Below are 22271 nucleotides of genomic sequence, written 5' to 3'. Positions count from 1 at the left end.
GGCCATCACAGTAGCATGATATTCTTGAGACCAGACATGTCAGCTCTCTTCCATTGGTCACTTATCAAAGAGGCCCGAGGGCCTTATTTGCAGCAGCTAGGCGAGTACTATCTCCACAGCAAGTGGAAGGGGTCTCGCCTTCATCTTCAGCTCAACGAGTGTTATCTCCACATCAGGTGGAAGGGGCCTCGCTTTCTTCACCAGCACAGGTACTACAGAGGGGCAAAGAGCCCATGATTCATGAGGGTCCGGTGATTGATCTTGAGGCCAGTTCTCCTAGCCAAGAGGCGAAGGAGATCATTCAGCATCTCAGGGCTGAAAATGATGTTTTACAGAGGAGACTTGAGGGTGCCCAATGGACTATTACTTACCTGGAGCAGCGGAACAAACAGTTAGAGGAGGAGAAAGCACTCGATGAGCTATGGAGGATTCGTAGTGACCGCACCTTGAACCGAAGAAGGCCCGGTGACCTATTGCCTAAGGAGAGGGAGTCTATGCTCATTTGGGTCAATGCACACTTGGAGAGGTTGTTGGCTAAGGCCAACCAAGAGAAAAAGCTGCTAAGAAACATGAAGAATCATTATTGGGCAAGGATGCATGTTTGCAAAGCCAAAATGAAAATGTTCCAAAGGAGGTTGTCCGAGGCTCTTAAGCGGAGGAAGAAGACCAATGCACTCCGTATCTTGGCTGAGGTATCCCTCAGAGATCATGGCACTCACTAGCATCAGCTACAGCACAAATCCCAAAAATTCTTGAGAATTTTGGGTAATTTTGGAATTTTTTGGAAATTTACAGGTTTTGGCTTCTCAACGGGTCTCACCCCCGGTGAGACCCTTTGTCATCGTAGCTCCGTTTTCCAAAAACTCAGCATTTCTAGATTTTTTATGCAAATTTACACATGCCTATGGATAGACTTGAGTGTTTATGGGGTTTTGGGCCTCCGGAAGGTCAAAATACAGGTAAAATTTGACTTTCTGCCCCTTTTTTGAGTTGCAGAAGCAGTCTTGGGAGAATTGACTTTTGACTAGGAAAATGACCTCCAAATCCAAAAATTCTAGTTTGGTTGGAAAGTAAACTCAGATAGCTTTCCAACAAGCTATCCTGCACCTCATTCTGACACCGGGAAGGCCTCCAAACAGAGCTCCAAAGTGCGCAACCCGTTGAGGAAATGTGCGCGACCCGTTGAGGGAACTTTGCCAAATTTGACCAGTTCAGCCCAGAAAACGCAGTTTGGCTCCAGTTTGACTTTTTGAGGTGGATGGGGGTCCTCTTGGATGTAATTATGACACTTTTTGGATACTTTTACTCTTGTTTAACTCTTCTAGAAGTTTCTTTCATGTAAAGAGTAAAAATTGAATGTATGAACTGGTTTCCAAGTTTATAGAGGCAAGTTGTTTTGACTGCCTATTTTGTAGTGCTTAGTTTAGAAGTGGTTCAAACAGCTCCTAGGATAGTGAGATCGACCCATGGAGGCAGGGAAAGAGGTTAGATCATCTATATTATGTACTTTCTTGCTCATTTTCATGGTTGGACTCTTGAGGGAGAAGCTATCATTGTATTATCACTTGTATCTCTGCAATTTTTGGCTAAGGAAGACCAGGGTTTTGCAGTCATCTTTGGGATTCTTGTGGACTCATGTGTTGATGGTGTGTTTCTCCATGTTATTGTAAGCTTTGTTATGTGATTCATTTCCTTTCTATACTGCTGCATATTAAACAAATGAAGTGATAATGTTGGAATTCATGCTTTCCATGCTCTACTTTTAAATTTGTTTAATCTCTATGTTTTCTACTGTCTAAAAAGAATTCAAATTCATTGTTTGCTCTCTTTAGCCTTCTTATCTTTCTTCCTAATCACTCACTTCAGCTAAAGACATCAATACAAGCTCCTACCTCGCCCCAAAGACCCCCCTGTAGAAACTGTGTCCAATCCCCGCACCCTAAATTGCAGCTCCTCAATTTGCCACCAAAAACCCCAAAAACCCCCAAATCAACCTTCAAATCAGTTTACTAGCCTAATATCAGTGTTACTTTGTTTGGTCATCTCATCCTATTGAAAATCTACCGAGCTTGACCGGATAGAGCCTTCTCCTGCCCCGTAGGGCTAGCTACGAGGTTGAATAGTTCGATGTAGCTTTGAGGTTTGCCTTTTCAGCCTGAGGTGAAATTTCAAGTGCTAACAACACCAATTTTTGGTAGGAAAGTACTCCAAATGGATCTTCATCCTATAGTATTTCGATTTGGAGTTCATCCAATCCAAGTCGAAGATATTCTTAGTTTTTGTTGAGATTATCTGCAACCTTCCCACTATTGAAACTGAAACAATGTCTGATATTTATACTTCATACATGTCATTGTTTCTGATCTCGTCATCTGACCCATGGTATGACGACATTATCATATATCTCCAGACCTAGACTTTCTGGTCTGATTCCTCTCGCTTTGAATAGTGACATATTCAGTATCAAGCCAAGAATTACTTTATCATCGACGACACCCTTTATTGCCATGGTATCGATATGGTTTTTCGAAGGTTCCTCACTCATGAGGAGGCTAAGAAAGTCTTGAATGAATTCCATGTTGGAGCATGTGGTGGTCATATGTCTCACTATGCCACCACACAAAATATCTTATGTGCTGGCTACTTTTGGCCCACTATATTTCGCAACTGCATCATCATCGTCCAAAATTTTCATGCATGTCAAGTATACAACCGTAAGACTCATGCTCCACCAACTCCTTTTAATCTTATGATCATCGTTGGTCCTTTTACGAAATGGGGCATTGATTTCATGACATGTAACCCTCACTCAACCAGGGAGCATGGCTATATCATTGTAGCGATAGACTACTTTACCAAGTGGGTCAAGGCAATGCCTACATACAATAATAGCAACGAAACAACTACTTTATTTTACATTAATCATGTCATTGCATGTTTTGGTGTTCCATAGTGTTGTAGGGAAAAGTATCCGACTCGGATGACCCTAACCCACTCTAAGGGTGACAGTTCCTTAGCAACAACTGTAAAACAAACTACTGAAGGTTTACTTCTTTATGAAAGCAAAAGAGGATGGAGAAAGCACTAACCGTTGCCTTGCGCTTAATGTCGAATCCAAACTCTCCTCTTTGGCCGCTTGCTCCTAGCTCTTTGTCCTTCTGCTCGCCCAGCTGCAATGAGATCCTGCACAATGACAAAGAAGGAAACTACAAGAGGCATGCAATCATAACTGGTTCATGGATTAGTGTAAACCAAACTTGCAATCATCACAATACATAATTGAAACAAGAGCACATAGAAGAACCTCAATAGCTTTTATTAATGAAGAAATAAAGGTTCTGAGAGGATTACAACCATTGCAGGCTCCAACCCAGCAACACCTCCCAGCAGAAAGAATTGCTCTTCTTCACCTCTCTCAAACAATCACCCAATAACTCAAGAATGAAACCAACAGCATATCATTACTTTGCACAAAATTCCAGCCTCCTGAGCTCATAGGAGAGAGCTCAATATATAGATGAATTGAGAAAGGATGAGTCAGCTTGCAACTGATGTGTAGCTGCCTTGTGTCCTCTCTCTCTTCAGTTAATCTTCAGTTGATCTTCAGTTCTTGAGTCCACTTAGTGAACCTTGCTTCCACTTGGAGAAACAAAGCCTCTGACTCATCACAAGGCGAAATACCTGACCCAAGTGTCATTTTTGGAAGATTCCAAAGCAATGACTCACTGTGCCACGTCCAAACTCGCCCAACGCAGGTGGGTTTGTTCTACCTGCTTTGCAACGCAGGTACACCATGGAGCAGTTGTGTTTCAGCGCAGAAGCCTAGTGGAGCACCTGCTTTGATTTCAGGATTGCTTGTTTTTGAGTGTTTTCAGGTGGAGAACTGATCTGAGAGCTGTTGGTTTGCTGACCTTGTTCCTCTAGGGGTAGGAACATCATGTTTAGGGAACTTTGGATCCCTTGGATTATTGACAATTCATGCTTATTGCTGTAAGGCACAAAATTGTCTATAACAGATGCCCCCTAAAGTATGAGGTCGTTTATCGGGTGAAATGCTTTATTGAGAGGATCCGAAGTTCATTCAATCTGCTGAGAAGTGTCCTGTAATAAGATACAATACAATACATTATTTTTCATACATTTTTCATGATCTAGCTGAGGCGGGCATTCCCATGCTCAGCTTTATAAATACATTTTGGTACATAGAACAGACGATCGTCTGATGTAGACTGATATTCCTCTGCCGAAATTATCATCCTTTGAGAAGGATGATCATCTGCTGTAATGATGTACATATCAAATGTCTTTATGTCCTGAATATATATCGCAGCCCGGATGGATGAAACTAGATCCGGGGTCTTCAAACTCTTCCGATCTTCACTCGATGTACAAGTCGATCCATGTGAGAATTTCTTGAAGTCGAACATGGAAAGACATCGCTTGATTACCGGTCAATGATGTAAACCGTTAACAAGCGCGAGAGGAATCACCGATAAGGATGATGACCCTCAAGGTACAGGCAGGGACTTGGCGTTGACCACCATGCAAAATCTTCTGGTCGAAGGTCATTGATGTATACCTTTCGCCGGAAGTGAGAAACTTGCCATTGAGGCATGCAAGCTTCAAAGTACTGAGGGGGGTGTTCCTAGATCAACTCCTTGGATAATGAGCTGATGTCGACAAGGAGCGATCCGTCAAAGGAGGGCCTTAATGAATCCCACATCAGTGACACGGAACGGAGCTAGTGATTATGATGAGGTGAAAACAAACTGTGATGTATGATTCAGGGTGGCGGTCATGAATTGGATGAAGGATAATGTATGGCAGTGGGTGGAACACGGTTGACTCTTTACAGAACCACATCTCTTGAACATATAACGACACTGATGTGATGGATTGGTAGCATTACCCCAATGGTGGATGGTGTGGCGAGGACCATGATTCTGCGACCGGTGAATGAAACAACCCAACCCGATGTGCTACGGAGGACAAAGTGTCATGTTCAAGAGCGACTTGCTACCATTAATGCTGTGAGGTTCTCCCAATTTTTCCCCAGTCATTGCTTACCTCAAAGGAGGAGGATAACATATGCTTGTTCTATAACCTTCTCGAAGGCTATGTTTTAACGAGCCTAGCGAGTCTTCGATTTTTTCATTTTAACGAGAGTCGAAAAGCTTACGAAATCTGTCATCTAAGGGAAAGAATGAGCTCGAGCCAACAAACGGTCGCTTAAAATCTTTTTCAACGAGCATCGAAACTTCATGTCAGTGAAAAGAGCAAAGGAGACTACGAGTCAGGGATGCAGCAGATTCCAGCAGGTTTTCTCCAATGGGTGTATGGCTTGAAATCAGATGCATGAAACAATATGGCTTTCAAAACATGCATTCACGAAGCTTGAATATGGCTCAGTTACATTTCTGCACATACTCGATGAGCTTGAATGCTTTAGCTCGAATGAAGGATGAATCTTATTTAAGGAGCGATACCTCACTAATTACTCCAAATTGGCAGGTTTTAACTTTTGCCCTTCATCCTTTCTTTATGCAAGCTAGAAACGGCTAATCCTACGAGTTTAACGGGTTAGACCTACAGGTTTAAAGGGAGGACCTAAAAATTTAAAAAAATAAATAGTCGTCCCGTGCTTGCACTCCAAAAGGTTTGCATGCCCCCAGGTATAAAGTATAATTTCGAGATTCTGCCATCTCTTACTTATTATCCGAAAAATGGTTTTGTTTGCTGCCGCAAACTAAACTCTCTTTTCGGCGATGTCTATCATTAGGTTGCTAAGGATGGTGACTACTTGTTGCAGCAATTTCATCTCTTTCTTTGAAGACTGCCCCTACTTATCCTTCAAAACAGCTTGTTTTAATGGGTGAGGCTTGACATTCAAAGATGGTGGCTTCTTGCTGCCACAAATAGACCCCCTCCTTAGGAGAGCCCACTTCTTTAGACAAAGGGAGCGATTGCTTCGCTCACATAACTTTGACAAAAGAATTTTATCCTAGAACAACCCTCTCTTCCTCTGCCGGACGGGGTACGGACTAGTCCATCCTTCTGCGGAAATTAACTTTATACCTAAGGTTTTCTCTGCCCGAGGCAGGCCAGGGTGCATGCCCCCTGGGTCCCAGTTCTTTTCTTTCCGAATTACTCGCATTCATCGGGAAGTAGAACCGGGGGTGGTGGCATTCCTTGAGTGAATAAACCGTTAACTGGATCAAAATCATAAGCTTTATCTCGAACATCATAGTCTGGCTCTCGATCATAAGGAGCTGGACCACGATCATAAGCAACTGGATCAGTACTATTGCTAGGAGGCTATGCCGTGCAAGGAGTGAGTAGCTCAGGCAAGAATTCCTTTGGGGATGGTATTTGACTATTTGCAATGCGTGATCCTGGAAATGAAAGTTGGTCTACGAGCTTGACCATTCTTCCTTCGTGCGGAAAACACCTGACTCTAAAGAGCGAGGACACTATTGCCTCCATGCAATATATATAGTCTCGTCCAAGGAGTAAGTTATATGCCAAGGGTCCCTGGACGACCATGATGTTCATGCGAACTGTCTTCCCTTTCAATGTAACCGGAACATTGGGGAGAACCCCTAACGGGTGACTGGTTCCTTTATCAAAACCTGATAGATTTCTCATCTCAGGTAAAAGCGCCGGGCAACCCAGTGCTTTCCAAGCAACAGAGGAAAGGATACTCACAGATGCCCCTTCATCAATGATAGTTCCAGCCATCACCATTCTGTAGATTTGGACTATGATTCTGAATGGGATACTGGCTGGTAACCGGGGTCTGCCTAGTTGATTCCAATCAAAGGATACAACTAGGTTGCTTGGTGTTGGGACCGAATATACGGCCGGATACGACCCTGACGATGTTCCTTCCTGCGATAAAGGAATGGGCGCATTGCCCTGATGCTCATCAGAGTCTGTGTTGATGAAAAGAATATGGACGGTGTCATCCTTATCCTCTTCAGTGAGGGTGTCATTTGAAGATGGGTCTTCAATGACGGAGTCATTGGACGATGAAACCTCTGAAGGAAGAACCGGGTCAACTGCCGTTTCGACCTTTAGACTTTCGTCTGGTCTGGATTCAGCAGGTTCATTCTCAATGACCGACACTTCAGCTGACCACCTGGGCGGGTCAGCTGGATTTTCAACTATCGAGGGATTAGGCGCGAGTTTTTGGTATCCAGGAGGAAGTCGTAACGGCGAAACCGGACGATCTTCCAAAACTCTCTTTGCCTCATCTAAGAATGGACATCTGTGGATGGCATGCTCGCCTTCACACAATATACAGGGTGATCTTGGTCTCCCTCTTCGTCCTTCACTCTCGCTAGTTGACGGACTGCAATCAACATGACTGCCAGAGGTTGATGCTACCGGATTGTGCAATCTTGGGGACCAGTCCCTTAGTATCCGGGGAATACAAGGACAATCACGATGGAAGTGGGCCCCTTCGCAAATGACACACGGCGATTTAGGCCCGGTCGGTGCAGTGTGTGGGTTTTTGTCAGCTGTCTTTTGCTTGCCCCCAGTCGCCTTCGCCATAGGCTCCTTCTGCTTCTTTTCTCTCTTCTTCCTTTCCTTCTTCTCCTTGGGAGGCTGACTTTTGCCAGCTCTACCTTGCGAAGATGAAGGATCAGAGGAAGTATTGTAAGAAGTGGAAGGCTGGTGGGTAGTCCTAGACTGGTCTGACTGTTGATTCGACTGCTCAGGATTAGTGGCGATCTGGACTACATTAGTTGAAAAGAGCCATACAGGTAGGCCAATTGTCAATCCTGGAAGTGACAATGTTGCCATATGAGGCGCACCAACATCTCCCCAAGAGGAGAAGGGATTTGGACTTCCGCCAAGGTTGCCTCCTTGGTTGGTGGGCTCCATACTTTTCAACTGAAAGATCAACGTGGGAATAACAGGTGATTTTGTTCCGCTTAAAATAAATTTTATTAACGACGCTTTTAGACACAAACTTGCTTTTTCATGTTTTAAGAGTCGAGAAAAAGCTAAAGATGACTCTAGTCGCCTTCGATGTTTTAACGAGCCCGAAGTGACAAATGCTCGGATGGACTTTTTCAGTTATAGAGTTTGAAAAAGGCCAAAAGAAACTGCTCTGGAGTTCTAGGCAGAGGGTGTGCCAAACTTTTCGCGAAACCACAGAATACGTTTTACGGTACGGGTGGTCGATCTTCGTGAATGCTGTGTTCACTGCATCGCGATCAGTAGGGCGGTCGACACGGCTTCCTATGGATAAAGGATAATTGCCTATAGGGATCTCCCAATATATACGCGACGGTACGTGGGAGCACAAGTCCGTATTAGTGCCACCGACTCTCAGGAGGAATCACCCACCTTCGTAGAGATCGACAGTCACTATGTTTAACGATGTCGGAACACGTCTCTACCTAGACCTCTATGTGTTTGCGTTATGTTACAAAGCGTTGTTATGTAAATTGGATTTATTTTAATGTTGATCTTGCTTATCAGTTTGCCTTTAAGGATCACCACGAGATGTATATAACAAATTCCTGAATGCAGTCTAAGATGAGAAGCAAACTTTTCAATCTTTCAACTTTGAAAACCTTAACTACTGAGGGAAAAGAAAGGCAAATCTTTTCACACAGATCATAGAGCACACACTAAAATGCAAATTTTTCTAAATCGTCAAGCACACAGTCAAATGCAAAATGCACAATGCATGTATTTTCTTTTCCCTTTCTTAATGTGGATGGATACAAAAAGAAAGTGGTTATATAACTTTGATTTCGATTTAAAGCGAAAGTAAACAAGCTTGTCCAAAATCAAAAGACACCTTAAGATTCACTTGCTTAATCACTGGAAATACATGAAATCAAACCATACGAACGAAAGTAAAACGACTAACCAGCTATGGACAGCAAACAAGCTAACTCTTTAGACCAGCAAAACGCCTAACACAGGTTCAGATCTAAGAGGCCTAAAGCATGACTAGTTTACTTTTCGTTATGGGAAATTGTAAATGAGTAAGAAATACAAAGAACAAGTACAATTTCGTTATATAACAGAGGCGGAATGATGGCAAGTAATATTGGTTTCAAAACAGGCACAAGACTGACACCTAGCAGCAAAACTAAGTGAAAACAAGCAAGAGAAAGGAGGAAACCCCAAATGCACTAAGCAAATTTGGGTCAACGCAGGCTCTGCACAGTCAAACTGGCTCTTAGCGCAGGTAGCTAGTTCGGGACCTGCGTTGCAAAGCAGGTAGCCTGTGTACTACCTGCTTTGGAAAATGAGAGTTGCGTTTTCACAGTTTCCGGGTCATAATTTTCTCAAAAATGCACGGTTTTTGCTCAAATCAGAAGCATTCAGTCAAGCATACTCAAAGGGATGATTTAGAAGGTACAAAGCTATCACTAAGAGCTTACAAGGATCTTTGTAGATCAGCTCTTCAAATCATGAATCTGCTCAGAAAATGAGCAAGAGTAGCTGCCCTCTACTTCGCTTTTGATATAGTCAAAAGCTTTTCGATTTGGTACTCTTTTCTTCAGGAAATGAATAGCAAAGATACTACAAACACAATCAAACGGATACGATCCCCAGCGGAGTCGCCAGTTTGTTGTAGGGAAAAGTATCCGACTCGGATGACCCTAACCCACTCTAAGGGTGACAGTTCCTTAGCAACAACTGTAAAACAAACTACTGAAGGTTTACTTCTTTATGAAAGCAAAAGAGGATGGAGAAAGCACTAACCGTTGCCTTGCGCTTAATGTCGAATCCAAACTCTCCTCTTTGGCCGCTTGCTCCTAGCTCTTTGTCCTTCTGCTCGCCCAGCTACAATGAGATCCTGCACAATGACAAAGAAGGAAACTACAAGAGGCATGCAATCATAACTGGTTCATGGATTAGTGTAAACCAAACTTGCAATCATCACAATACATAATTGAAACAAGAGCACATAGAAGAACCTCAATAGCTTTTATTAATGAAGAAATAAAGGTTCTGAGAGGATTACAACCATTGCAGGCTCCAACCCAGCAACACCTCCCAGCAGAAAGAATTGCTCTTCTTCACCTCTCTCAAACAATCACCCAATAACTCAAGAATGAAACCAACAGCATATCATTACTTTGCACAAAATTCCAGCCTCCTGAGCTCATAGGAGAGAGCTCAATATATAGATGAATTGAGAAAGGATGAGTCAGCTTGCAACTGATGTGTAGCTGCCTTGTGTCCTCTCTCTCTTCAGTTAATCTTCAGTTGATCTTCAGTTCTTGAGTCCACTTGGTGAACCTTGCTTCCACTTGGAGAAACAAAGCCTCTGACTCATCACAAGGCGAAATACCTGACCCAAGTGTCATTTTTGGAAGATTCCAAAGCAATGACTCACTGTGCCACATGTCCAAACTCGCCCAACGCAGGTGGGCTTTGTTCTACCTGCTTTGCAACGCAGGTACACCATGGAGCAGTTGTGTTTCAGCGCAGAAGCCTAGTGGAGCACCTGCTTTGATTTCAGGATTGCTTGTTTTTGAGTGTTTTCAGGTGGAGAACTGATCTGAGAGTTGTTGGTTTGCTGACCTTGTTCCTCTAGGGGTAGGAACATCATGTTTAGGGAACTTTGGATCCCTTGGATTATTGACAATTCATGCTTATTGCTGTAAGGCACAAAATTGTCTATAACACATAGGCTACAATTACGGACCATGGAAAATATTTTTATAATAACATAATGTCCGAATTGGCTGCCAAGTTGGTCCTCTCCAATGAGAGCTCCACTCCTTATTACCTTCAAGAAAATGGAAAAGTTGAGGCAATCAATAAATTTACCAAAATGATGCTTTAGTGTATGATAGGGATCCACAAATCGGACTGGAATCTTATCCTTTATGTGGCCTTAGGGCATATCAAACTTTCGTTAGGACTACTACCAGGTTCACACCATTCCAATTGGTTTATAGTCTGGAAGCAATCCTTCCAATTGAATCTGAAATTCCATCTCTCAAACTTGTTGTCAAACTCCTCCCTTCCACTTTCACAGAAGATGAATGTCTCTTACATCTGACGCACATAGATGAAACCCGATGTGATGCCAAGATGGCTAACGGAGCCTATAAGAAACGTGTCAAGGCGTAATATGACAAGAGTTTAAATCCTTGTGTCATCTCGGAAGGAGACCTTGTCATATTATATGATCAATAACCTGATAAATTAAGATCAGGAAATTTTGAGCCAATGTGGTTAGGTCCATATATTGTTTAATGTGCTCTTGATAAAGGGGGTTATGAGCTTGTTGATTTCGATGGAGTTCCATTGGCACAACCTAGAAATGGGTTGTACCTTAATAAATACTATGCTTGATTTTTTACATAGTGCACTGTGTACATGTTTAATATAGGTGTGTTGAGTGTGTTTGTAGTATGTTACTTTCAGAGTTTCTAACTGTTTTCGTTAATCATGTTTACATTTGGTTTGCAGATGTTGGCATCCCTTGAACCATATGTTGGTTATCCTGATGGCACTAGTCGAAGTACTAAGAACTTTTCTTCCGCAACATGGGCTATATATGTTATGAATGGTGAGTTAGTGAGTTTACAAGGGATTTGTATCGATTTGTCTACCAATAACATCGTTTCGTATAGTGTAGTGATCGAGCTATTGTCTTATGCTATTTCTCACAATATTCGTTGTATAGTTATCAAACTTGACTCACAACTTATAGTACTGTAGCTGACTGATGTCTATTCAGTTAAAAGTCCAACTATGCTTTTTATGTTCTTAAGGGTTCGCCTTATAGAAACAAAAAATTATTTTATCCAATATCAATACATTTCTAGAAATCTAAATACACTCACATATGCATTGGCTAATCATGTTTTAGATGGAAATTTGTGGCAAATGTAAATAAAAATCAATACACATCACATACATTGAAAGGGATAATAGAACCATAAGAAACACTAAAGATAGTTGTATATATATCAAAGTTTTGTTTTACAAAAATTTTTCCCGACACACATATGGCCACATGACCTATCATATCAAAAAATATGCATGTAGTCAAAATATGGATATAAGCATCATAGTAGACTAATCATAATGCTCCTGGTAGCATGCCATTATGTAAGCCATCTTGCACTGTAGTTGGTTGATATGATCAGGCATGCAAATAGTATGACGATGCAGTCTCATAAATAGATGGTCGACCCTAGTCTCAGTTATTCCTTGAGTTAACCTCTCCATGTGACTCTCAACCTATGAAAGGGTCTCGTCCACATTGAGATCCCATATTACCTTGTGTCTTACTATAACAACTTCTCCTATTGTTGGTTCCTATTGTGGGTCTCTTGCACATTGAAGCTAAGAAGAACCAATAGGTTGAACGGGTCCAATATATGCATGTACAAATCAATAGTTTAGTCTCGAATACATCGAAAATCATAAAAAACTGTAAAAATTAAAATAAAAAAATTGTCAAAATGTTTCTTGTTTTGCCTATGGCACCCCATCGCTCGCCATCAAGAAGCATGAGCTCTAGGTCTCCGTAGAAATCCATCCCTCCATATGGATAGTCTTAAATCATAATGAGCTACATGTGCAACCATCTCAAGAATATTGTTGTGAAACTCATTGATGACAAATTTGCATGTATGGACATGAGATCCACCCATCTCCTCATCCATGGGACTCTCAAATCAGTGGGCTCCAGCAAGATATGTTGTGGTCATAGCAAGGGAATCCACTCTAACGAAAAAGAGATCAAGATCAAACCATAGAAAAATTTCTTCAACCATCCATCCTTTGCCTTGGTCAGTTTTTCTTTCATGTTTACCAACACTCCCTTGCTCATGTTGAATACTATTGGCTCTATACACTCTAGAGTGTACTGCATATATGACCTATTTTCCAAATGTAAAGTAGAACTACCGGCCAATTTAGCAATGATGAATAATATCATTCTCAAAGTAAATTGGACCACATGTTTTATCTCAAAATTCCCATCTTTGGTTGGTTGGGATCGAGGTCTACAATGTGCACTAATGTAATATTTGATTGTCTCTCCACCCGTCCTCACACCAGAAAATGAGATGGAGGCACCTCTCCTCGATAAACCTTTCAAGAAATATATATTTTCCACCTATATTTAGAGCATATGTGCTCCAAGTCTGAATTCTTATGCCTGAACATCCCATGCTCGCACAAGATACTCTAACAACTCCATATGTTACCTCATACTAGGAAGCCAGAAGAATTTCAATAGCCCATAATTCCTTAATGCCTAGATAGTGGTTGGATCATTTGCTGCATTCATATCTTATTTCTCATTTTCTATTTCCCGCCATATTAAAGTCATTTTTGTTCTGGTAGAAGCCTGAAACATCACAAGAAGGATCATTAGGACAAATTTCATGCAAAAAGTGGGAGATTTTTGAGAGAAATAGGAAAAATCAATTTGGGAATTGTGACCGGCACCCCCTAATGGGAGAGAGTGCACTATAGTGCCCTCCTTAATGTATTTATTTCCTTCTCAATGATAATTTTGACTTGTTTCAGGTGCGTTGGAGCTAGGGCAAATAATTAGAGCCATAGGGCCCTCAAAAAAAAAAAATTGAATGAGATGACAAAATGGAACCATGAAAGGAAAGAGGAAGGTAATAGATCCTACCTAGAAGTGAAGGCCCTCAAAATGGTCCACTGGATTGGTCACAATCAGCTACAAGAGATCAGGGGCAAAAAGCACTCAAAACTCACTCACCAAGAGGTAAAATGTGAAATGGTAAAAATGAATTACTTGTTATTTATTTATGGTCATTTTCATAATAATTTTATTAATATTTTGATGTTTTGACCTAAATATGGTTCAATTTTATCATGAAACAGATATTTTTAATATTTTGATGGTGTTCTAAGAAGGTTGACAGTTGTTTAACGGATTTTATGGTGTTTTGAATGGAAACAAATCATTTTGTTTGAATAGCGCACTTTTATCACTTTTTCGAGCTCTGTAAACTTATGAAAAAGGAACCCCCTAGAGTCCTCTTTCAGCTCTTTTTAGACTCCCAAAATATCAAAATATTGTCGATCACTTGTCATTTCGAACTTGTTAACGTAAATGAAAAGATTTATGCTTAGTATAAGTTTAACCCTTTTCTAGATTGAGATAGAATATTTATGAAAAAGGAATACCTTAGTCGATCATGGCTAAGAGGTTCTCTTGGGTATTGTTTTCTACCTTTTCGAACTCAAGGAACTATTTACAAAAGTGAACCTTTGGATTTTTCTTTTTTGCCTCTTTTTCAATCTCTTTAAACATGAAAAAGATGTTGAGTTTCACCTTCGTTGGACTCGTAAAAACATCAAACAATGATGGACTTGTCAAACATGACGGGGCCAAACCAATCCTTCTCAGGGTTCGTTAAAGATACTCAGAAGGATTCATCAGAAGGATGAACTTACAAATCAATCATGCGTTATCCTCCTTAAGCTTGCCAAAAATAAAGAGGTACTGACCAGAAATGGTTGGGGCTATTGGGTAAATATGGTACTCCATTGTTTAATGGAAGTGAGTCACTCTTGAACATGACACTCTTCCACTTCATCTCTATGGATGTTAGGTTGGGAAATTTTCTTGTCTTTTGGTTCATCATACCATATCAAAGCCTCTACTTTCAGTTTTGGGTAAATGCTTCCATCTCCATTAAGTGTTGTTGATATGTTCAAGAGAAGTCATTCAGTAAATATTTGCTACAATACTCTTAAGCCTTTATTACATGTTTTTTGTTCCTGAACTAGTTCCATATAACACTCATTATGTCTCAAATCATGATATCCATTTTGTGCCATTGATGGGGGATACATAAAGGCCCTCTTGTGATGGTTCACTCCCTTTCGACCTTAACTCATTATCTAGGAAGTTGACTTAGAAACTCCCTTCAGTACCTTGGAGCTTGCATACATCAACGAAAATTTTCCTCACTATCGGTGATAGGTTTTCATCATTGGCCTTCAACTAATAGATTTTGTGTGGTGTTTTACTTCAACTCATTCATTCACACCATATGGATTGCATTGCAATATCTTGAGAGCTATTAAAATCATCAGTGGTTTCTCTTGTGTATGTTAATGACTTACATCATTAGTTGGTAATTAGATCGTGTCTACCATGTTTGACTCCAACTCATTTAGTCGCATGGTTAGACTCATACATTGGACGATTGAGTGAACAAGAAAGAAGACCTCGGATCTAGTTCCATCCATATGGGTTTTGATTTCATGATTAATACAAGATTACAAAGTATGATGCATATGATCATACGCATAGTCATCCAATTATGAGTCCACATTTTTTCATCAGTGGACATGAATTCTTTATCATTATACATGTAATGTTAGCTTATATGTTGAGTATGGGTATGCCTCCCTGAGGAAAGATATCATGATGTAAATGCATTGTAATAAATGATGATCTCAACTAGTTGTTCTTGACAACCTGTTATAGGAAAATTTGTCACATCTGGTCAATAGGCCTTCAAACCAGATCAATCCATATCCAACAACATATTGTCATCATCCCTACACAAAGCCCTAAGCATGAATCATCCAAATCCCTTATTTTTTGGGTCTGACTACATTTCGGTGCTTTTAAGGCCTAGCATACCCTACCCATTTAGGGATCTGCATTCAGCAGCAAGTTTCTCCATTCTGCAAAAGTGTTGATCAGTAGAAAGTTATCCTTTGCTAGGGGTGTGTTGATTCTAGAAATTCATGAAAATGAAAAAGAATCCTGAAGCTTCCCATAACAAGATCTTCCAAAGATTGTCCAACCATTTACCTTGGATAAGAAGTTTGAATCCTATTTGATATTACCTTAGATATTTCCCCTCTTATCCCTTGAGCTCATCTTCCCCTCTTAAGTGGATTTCAAGCCTATATTGGTAAATGGATAAGAATTCCTAAACTACATCCCTCTCTTATAAATTTACCAACATAAACAACATGAGGGTTGGATTTTGGAGACTGATCATGCCCTCATGTTGTTGCCTGGAATCTAAGAGAGTCATCATCTTCATGCATTAGGGTGACATAGAGGTGTGTTTTGTGACAAGGAAGGAAAATTCAACTTGGGGACACCTTTATAATATCAACTACTATTCTTAGTTTTAAACTCTCTCCATGTATATTAATACAAAGAGTACATTATTTTCATGTATGTGTTATGTTATGTTTACATTCATGTATTCCAATGCCTTGTTGATCCATTGAATAGAGTGATTGGATAACGTTACATTGATGTCGTATATCTTTAGCTTGTGTTGATTGTATGCGAAGGTTCTAATTATAGAAATTAGAGCTATAATTGGAGATTACAAGACAAGAAGAGAGTAAATATTGCGACGAATTCCAAGTAAGACTCTTTCCATTCTTCAATTTCTCTAAGGGAAACTTTATATTATTTTCCTTTTGTTGTTCTAGGCCAATCCACTGGGTCTTGGGAAGATACTTATGTCCCTAGATATAAATCCTGCATAACAGCATGCATGTGCTATTAACAATAAATCTACATATATAGAAATCTAATAAAATTGTAATAGTGTGGAATTTCACATTTTAAATATAATTTCATCATATATGTTGTGACAAATTGTCCAGTGGAATATCCATGATAGTTTTTGGATAATATTGGTATCAGAGAAAGTTTATTTGGGTGTATTGTGGATATTTGTAGGGGATATAGATTGGTTGGGCCGGAGTCATAAAACCCTAATCATGGCCAAGAAATCCATGAATAACCATCATGATCCTGTAAAGGAGAGGTTTTTGCGGTTGGAACAACAAGTCACTAATGTAAATTGTAATGTAAATATTCTCATGGAATCCCTGAGAAATAATATTATGATATTTGGAGAAGATGGGTGTTAAAATTCAAAGGACAAATCAAAAGGGGGATCAGGAGATCGAGAAGAAACAGAGAACCAGTTGAAGAAAGAACCTGAAAAGTATCAATCGAGTTCGAGTGTTGAGAATCAATCATAGCCTTTATTTAAAATGGAAGCAAAGGTTGATATCAAGTTGTAGCATGATGAGATCAACACTTTGAAACTAAATGAGTGGTTGCAGCAACCAAAAGTGAATTTCATTGTCCACCAAATTGAGGAAGAATAAAATATTTTATTTGCGCGACTGAAATTGAAGGGTCATGCACTAACTTGATGGGAAATCCACACAAAGACACTGAGGTTGGAGGGGGAGCCTCTAGTGGCTAAGTGGGAGGAATTCAAAACCCTCATTAAGTCATAATTTTACCCTATTAGGTATATAGAGGATCAATGGATCTAGTGGCACTACTTCAGGAAAAAATCAAGGAAACATGTTCAAGAGTATACCACATAGTTCAAAAAGATGGCCATAATGTTGAGTATCTCTCCAAAGAACCCAGATGTACTCCTCAAGTATTTGGGGGGTCTGCACCGCCATTTGTGGGAGCGAGTAATGTTGTTCAAGCCCAAAAAAGTGGATGAATCTTGTGTACAGGCACAATACCTGGAGAACATAGGCTTGAATAAAGCGTAATCAAATGGATCTAAGAAAGAGAAACATGACATTTCTAGGGAGGGGAAGAAGAAGTAGACAGGGGGGAAATATAAAAATATGACAACCAAAACATACTAGTGCAAATATTCCAGCAACCACTACAACGTTGATGACCATACAGAGGAGAAGTGTTGGAAGTTGCATCGAAAGCTAAACCCAAAGAACAAAAAGAGATATAATAAGAAGAAGAATCTCATGGACATTGATTCGAGCAACCAAATTGAAAGCATCTCAGACGTGGATGAGAGGATTGTTATACATCAATGTAGAAGGAGGTGAATCTAAGTAGCCTTCAACAACATCAAGAGAAAAAAAATGGCCAAACTCTTCCACATAAAGATACAGGTCAAGATGAAAACAATTGATGCTCTGCTTGACTCAAGATTGCGGGAAAATATCATTGCACCAAAGCTGAACAAGAAGTTGGGGTTGGAAGTTCGTGAGCATATAAGCCCATATCCATTAGCATGGGTAAATAATGATGTAGAGCTTAAGGTAAAAAAATAGTGCAAAATTAGATTTTCTAATAGTCTTGATTTTATTGATGAAGTAGAACTAGATGTGGTTCCCCATGGTGTATGTGGAGTCATGTTTTGGAGTTCCTACATGTACATGAGATATGCAATACTCATGAGGAGAACCAACCAATATCAGCACGAGATCCAACTATTGCTAGAATCCCCATTTCCAAACATTAGGTTGTATAGGAAGTTTGTTATAAAAGCAAGCGAGGTGAAGAAACAGTTCTAGTAGCTACTCGAACAAGGTTTCATTCAACAGATTACATCACCGTGTGCATCACCCATCATCATTACGCCAAAGAAGGACAATACTTGGCAGATGTGTATAGATTGCAGGGTGTTGAACAAAATCACGCTCAAGAACACGTACCCCTGGTAAAGGGTAGATGATTTGTTGGATCAGTTGTAGCAAGCAAAATACTTCACCAAGTTTGACTTAAATTTTGGATATCACCAAGTTCAAGTCAAAGAAGAAGATACCTAGAAGATCATCTTCAAATGTAGACAAGGTTTGTATGAGTGGTTAGTCATGACATTTGGCCTATGTAATGCACCAACTACATTTATGATATGAATGAATGATGTGATGTGCCATAGATTCATTTGTTATTATCTATTTGGGTGATATACTGGTACACAATACTACTTGGGTGGAGCACATATCACATTTGACACAGGTGTTGGAGACATTAAATAAGCACCAGTGATTAGAAAATCTCAAGAAGTGTGAGTTTGTATAATAGTATTTCGTGTATATGGGGTATGTGGTAGGTGCAAGGGAGTTGAAGATATATTCTCCCATCATGGAGGCCATCATGAAATCATTGGTGCCTACTAATGTTTCTAAGGTCATGAGTTTCATTGGGGAAACACAATACTTGAGTAAATTCATAACCTTGTTTTCTATAGTAGTGGCACCAATCCATGCCATACCAACGAGTTGTAAGAGTTTCCATTGGGGAAAGGATCAAAAGAGGGATTTCGAGGAGCTAAAGAAGAAGATAATTCAAGCACCGGTTATGGCATTACCAAACTTACAACAACCCTTTGAAGTGGAGACAAATTCAAGTGGGTATACTATGGGAGTGGTCTTGATGTAGGGAGGAAGGCATGTATGCTACCATTATGAAGTATTATATGGGGCAGTTCTTAACCACCTGTTGTAGCAGCTACAACCACCCTCCAAAATTTTTGATTCACTTCATTTTGGATCCTCCCTACTAAAATCTTAGCAGCTTGTCTTTCACTACCTAGGTACTTGTTCTTTCATCAAGTCTATATTTTGTTGTATAGCTTGTGTTTGCTTACTTTGTTGATTAACCATAAGCTGACCTCCCCGTGACTTGGTTACAATCCGGCTCCTTCACTACCTTGGCAATCTGCACAGTCCTCGAGGGCAACCACCTTTGCTCTTAAGAAATGCACAGTGAAACCTGACAGTGATCTCTAGCTCTAGAAATGCACAAACCTAGCTAAAAGTGTGTCTTCAGCTAGGAAATTTCATAGGTCATGAGAGGCATCCATAGCCACTCAGTCCAGGAATTGCGCAAAAGCATTCCTTCAGTTGTTGTCTGATGTATGTGCCTGTAAGTTGCCTGATTCCCCCCAAAACTGCTCAATTTCTCCATGCATGCATGGAGCCTTTCCTAACAAGGAAAAAGTAAAAAGAAAAAAATCATCCCTATAGGGATCTGTTTTTAGCAGTGGGAGTTACACTTGGGTTAATTTTAGAAATTGTTGCCACTTGTTTCTTTTTCCTATATTTTTTCCCTTCGCGTCATAAACCCTAAATCAATCAAATCTATTTAATAGTCGCTACCAGATCTCATTTGCACATTCAATCTTGGAGCTATGGAATTCTCGAGGCATCTAGGAACCTTCGGCATAGTCGGCACAAATTTTCTAGGTAAGTTTTTCTTATCTTGTCATTTGGAGCTCTTTCTGTCGCTTTTATTTCCTTGGCATATGTGAGTATTGTTTTACCCGTTTTTTTGAATGACCGCTAGAGTTTTGATTTTTTTTAGCTTGTAGAAGTGTTGTTTTAAGTTTTTCATTGCCTTTCCGAAGATTCACATGCATAATCCATCTTTTTGCACTAAAGATGGTTGTTGCAGCGACTGCCCCCACAAGCTTCGTTATTCTTCTTTTTGACTTATTCCTACATTTGTTTTGATTGCATGCATCATTGTTCACTCAGATTTGCATCATCCTTCACTCATACATTCAGATATGCTTATTTACAAGTTGCCCTTAGGCAAATTTGGGTTGCCTTGGCCCAAATCTAGTTGTTCCAGGCATGCATTGCGCATTTCTGGATCGCAATACTTTGCGTTGGCTCTAAGAATTTCACAGAGGTTACCAGTGACTAGCTCCATCTACACTCTTTGTAGTTCCAAGAGACAGTTCTGAATTTTTTCCCTCTAGGATTGCACAATGCGCAGTCCCATCCAGCATCAAAACCAAACTAAACTATGTATTGCACAGTTCCAGTCACCAGCAAGCCACACTGGACTTTGTAGTTCACAGTTCCAGTCATCATCACCTCTCACTGGCAGCTAGGATTGTGCATTGTGCATATCTAGTTGACAGTCCCTCACCTCTAAAAGTCAGAATTGTGCAATATTTCCCAACAGTTGCCCAATTTTTTGTATGATCGGTCCTTGAAGTGATTTTTTATTTGAAGTTGAAATTTTCATTCCATGAGTGTCCTCTCTATCTCTAGGTCCAACAGTTGTTGAGAAGATTCTCAGCAGTACATGCAACATGGTTTCCAAGAGAGCTGGATCAAAGGATAATGTAGAGAGCATCACTGGAGATGTAGTTGAACAGGTTCCAATGAAGTTTCCAATCTATGCAGACACAAATTTGTTCATAGAGAAGGACATGAAGATTACATGGCAAGAAATAAAGGACATATTTGCAGGCAGCTTCAAGGAAGATCTGGAAGATCGACAAGTCTATGTCAACATCCACTAGTCAGGCTTGTACAAAGTTACATGCAAGTACCCCACCTTCCCATGTGTGGACATCATTCGTTGGGTTGTCTCACATGACGATCCTGATATGATGACATTGACCAGTGCCAGTGGAACACAACTTGCTACCTTCAAGATGAAAAAATATCATCATATGTATCACTTACCACAGCCGATGAACTGCATAGATGCACTCTTATTTACTCCCAACAGAAATGTGAACACTAGAGACATCATGAAGCATTGGGTAAAAGAGCCATCAAATTTTAGGTCAACACCCAACTAGATCTACAAGACTAAGCCACTCAAGAAGGCCTACCAACTCTTGATCATATTTTCATGTCGCTTGTATGGTCAAGAGAGCAGGGAGACCTTTATGTAGAGTTGGGTGGTTGTGTTGGACCAATTGGCAAATCAAGGAAGGTCATTCAATTGGTCGAACATGTTGGCTCTTCAACTGAAATTGCATGTGTCTAATGCCCAAAATCCTCCTAAGGATGAGCAAGTGAGATTCTATATGTCTGTGTACCTACTTGATGCAATTTGTGCCCAGTAACAGTTTCTTGGCATGGGTTGGACATGGACACCATAAGATGTTTTTGTGAACATCTATTGCAAGTTTCTCTCTGAGTGTAGCTACCAAGGATTCATGGTGAGGCTATCTGACCACTTCATCACCTCGGTGTACAAGATTATATTCAAACATGATCCACCTTGCATGTCCCAAGAAGAAATGTAGGCATTACTTAACATTGCAGATTGGTATGCTTCACCCGGTGGCACCTTCATCGGGATGTTTGGCACAGAGAAGCCTCTGCATGTGCTAATAAGGATTTTCATGGATAGGTTGGTCATGCAAGAGGTTTCATATCATATCTCCACAAGGTTATCAACACAGGTGCATAGAAGGAAGAAGGCACCATGGCCTTCTCTTCCTTTGTAGATTATACTGTATTATATCCGGAGCTTGAAGGATGCGAACGGCGAGGCCGAGTACTTGAAGAATTTTGAGTTCGGAACCAAGAGTTTAAATCTATATGATCCCTGCTGCATATGCAAGAACCACTATGAGAAGGTATATTATCCATGGATCCATGGGGCATGTCATTGGCTAGAGGAAGACCCTTAGAGCTATTGCTACAACTCCTCTAGGCTTAATAAACCAGTAATCATGGCTATAGAATGGAAAGTAGCTTTGTAGATAGCA

The sequence above is a fragment of the Pinus tabuliformis genome, chromosome X (genome assembly GCF_031772625.1).
Source record: "Pinus tabuliformis cultivar Carrire ecotype Pingquan chromosome X, CPIR1, whole genome shotgun sequence".
Taxonomy (NCBI): domain Eukaryota; kingdom Viridiplantae; phylum Streptophyta; class Pinopsida; order Pinales; family Pinaceae; genus Pinus; species Pinus tabuliformis.
The sequence above is the reverse complement of the archived record's forward strand: the minus strand, read 5'-3'. Positions refer to the sequence as shown.